This window comes from Somniosus microcephalus, chromosome 7 (genome assembly GCF_052327205.1).
Source record: "Somniosus microcephalus isolate GS21.2 chromosome 7, FLI_Smic_1.0, whole genome shotgun sequence".
Classification (NCBI taxonomy): domain Eukaryota; kingdom Metazoa; phylum Chordata; class Chondrichthyes; order Squaliformes; family Somniosidae; genus Somniosus; species Somniosus microcephalus.
In genome coordinates, this window is record NC_140993.1 from 201,024,723 (window position 1) to 201,028,021 (window position 3,299).

The following is a 3,299-nucleotide window of genomic DNA, read 5'->3' on the forward strand; positions in this document are numbered from 1 at the left end:
CTCTTCCCCGTCGCTCTCTCTCTTCCCCCCTGTCGCTCTCTCTCTTCCCCCCCAGTCGCTCTCTCTCCCCCCCAGTCCGCTCTCTCTCATCCCCCCCAGTCGCTCTCTCTCTTCCCCCAGTCGCTCTCTCTTCCCCCCAGTCGCTCTCTCTCTTCCCCCAGTCGCTGTCTCTCTTCCCCCAATCGCTCTCTCTCTTCCCCCCAGTCACTCTCTCTCTTCCCCCCCAGTCGCTCTCTCTGTTCCCCCCCAGTCGCTCTCTCTCTTCCCCCCCCAGTCGCTCTCTCTCTTCCCCCCCAGTCGCTCGCTCTCTTCCTCCCAGTCGCTCGCTCTCTGCCCCCCAGTCGCTCGCTCTCTTCCCCCCAGTCGCTCTCTCTCTTCCCCCCAGTCGCTCTCTCTCTTCCCCCTAGTCGCTCTCTTCCCCCCCGTCGCTCTCTCTCTTCCCCCCCCCAGTCGCTCTCTCGCTTCCCCCCCCCAGTCGCTCTCTCTCTTCCCCCCCCCAGTCGCTCTCTCTCCTCCCCCCCCAGTCGCTCTCTCTCTTCCCCCAGTCGCTGTCTCTCTTCCCCCAGTCGCTCTCTCTCTTCCCCCCAGTCACTCTCTCTCTTCCCCCCAGTCGCTCTCTCTGTTCCCCCCCAGTCGCTCTCTCTCTTCCCCCCCGTCGCTCTCTCTCTTCCCCCCCCAGTCGCTCGCTCTCTTCCTCCCAGTCGCTCGCTCTCTGCCCCCCAGTCGCTCGCTCTCTTCCCCCCCAGTCGCTCTCTCTCTTCCCCCCAGTCGCTCTCTCTCTTCCCCGTCGCTCTCTCTCTTCCCCCCCCAGTCGCTCTCTCTCTTCCCCCCCCAGTCGCTCTCTCGTTTCCCCCCCCCAGTCGCTCTCTCTCTTCCCCCCCCAGTCGCTCTCTCTCCTCCCCCCCCAGTCGCTCTCTCTCTTCCCCCCCAGTCGCTCTCTCTCTTCCCCCCCAGTCGCTCGCTCTCTTCCCCCCAGTCGTTCGCTCTCTTCCCCCCAGTCGCTCGCTCTCTTCCCCCCAGTCGCTCGCTCTCTTCCCCCCAGTCGCTCTCTCTCTTCCCCCCAGTCGCTCTCTCTCTTCCCCCGTCGCTCTCTCTCTTCCCCCCCGTCGCTCTCTCTCTTCCCCCCAGTCGCTCTCTCTCTTCCCCCCAGTCGCTCTCTCTCTTCCCCCCAGTCGCTCTCTCTCTTCCCCCCAGTCGCTCTCTCTTCCCCCCAGTCGCTCTCTCTCTTCCCCCAGTCGCTCTCTCTCTTCCCCCCAGTCGCTCTCTCTCTTCCCCCCGTCGCTCGCTCTCTTCCTCCCAGTCGCTCGCTCTCTGCCCCCCAGTCGCTCGCTCTCTTCCCCCCAGTCGCTCTCTCTCTTCCCCCCAGTCGCTCTCTCTTCCCCCCGTCGCTCTCTCTCTTCCCCCCCAGTCGCTCTCTCTCTTCCCCCCCAGTCGCTCTCTCTCTTCCCCCCCAGTCGCTCTCTCTCTTCCCCCCCAGTCACTCTCTCTCTTCCCCCCCAGTCGCTCTCTCTCTTGCAACAACAACATGCCCTCGAAAAAGCCTCGGTACCGCCGGGCACTCCAGCTAGTAATTTATAAATGATTAATTCCAAAACTACATTAAAAGTCAACTAATCACCCTTGTGCATTCCCTTAGTGTCTGTCTTTCGTGTGTCTTTGCCTATCCTAGTGCTCCTATGCAGTGTTACCCCAGTGGCTGCAGCATGGCTGGTGGAAGGCTGCTGACTTTCCATGGGGGACACTGCAGATGACCTTGCAGGACGACCTCGAGCAACTCTGGGTCTAGAAGGCACCACCTCGGCATGTGTGGCAGCAGTCTGGGCTGGCTAGCTGACAAGCAACTGTAAGGGCACTGACGGAGTGGCAGTGGTGGAAGTATGAATGCTGCCATCATGAGAGAGGACAGCAGGTTCGAGCTCCACGGAGCCAGTGTCACTCCCTGGGGTGGCGTCTCTGCAATCCAAGTAAGCTGTTGGAGGACAGATTACTGGACTACTGTGAGTCCTTGCAGGACCCTATCTACACTTATAAATGCAGTCACGAGGGCAGCAGTCTGAGCTTCCACTGCAGCACTCAGACATTGGGTCGCTTCCGCTTGTGCTGCAATGGAAGCTGAGACATCACCCATCACACCCAGCATCATGATTGGGTCCAGAAGTGCTCCAATGGAGTTGTACATCACTTCCATCCTGGAAATCATGGGCTCCAAGCCCTGTGCAAGGTTGGAGCCGAACTCCTCCATGCTCCTTGAGAGTGACAAGAGGCTCTCTGGCAGGCCTGCCATTGCACCCAGCATACCCATCACCCTTCTTCTGAAGGCCGCCCGATCAAAGCCCTCATCTGAGTCCTCTGCAGCAGAACTCGCGTGTGACCTCGCCCTCCAGGGAGTTAGCGCCTGCGCTACCCTTTGCCCCTGACCTGGCTGCAACCCGCTCATGCCCGATGGCTCACCATGTGCAGATCCCGCCTCTATACTACCCTCTAAAGTACACACAGTGCCAGCTTCTGAGCTGGTGCCTGGGAGTGTCAGATTGAGTGACGGTGTCTTTTCTTCTCTATCACTCTCCTCCTTTTGTTCTTCACGCACAGGCTGGGCTGGTTGGAGTTCTTGCAGAAGGAAAGGAGAAAGGCACAAGGGGCAGGTTGTGGTGAGGGGAAGGGGGAAGCAAAATGTGCATGGTTACACCATCAGCAGCTTGTAAGTGAGAAGAGATTGTGGGATGAGGAGGAAGTGGGATGTGAGAAGAAGGATTAGGTATGAAAATACCTTCATCATCAATGCTTTCAACCTTGCTGATCGCCACGGCCTCAGTGACGGCCCCTCCAATTATATCTAGAACTATCTCCTCCAGCTGGGTCAGGTTCTGCAGCCGTGCCTGCACCCTGCACCGGTTATGCTTCACCTTGGCCTGCAAGAGAAAGGGAAGCGTGTCAGTGAGTGTGCTGTAATGTTTTTGGGTGATGTGCCTGTCATGGTTGTTCAACTGACATTGTGTGCATGGTGTGAGATGTAGGTGTGAAGCTTGCAACAGTGGTAAGTGTGTGAGGGTGAGGTAAAGCTATGATTGTGAGATATGAGTCATGTTTGGTAGAGATTGTTAGTAGGTGAGTGATGGGTGTATTGATTTCTTTGTGGGTTCAATGACGAGACATTTATGAAAGAGAAATAGTCTTTTAATCTAAAGTCTGTTCAACTCTTTATACAGCATTACAGGAGACACCATGCTAGTGATCCATCTAAGGCGAAAGCAAAACTAAACTCAACTCTGCCTCTGTCACATGCCCTCTGCTGGTCAGGC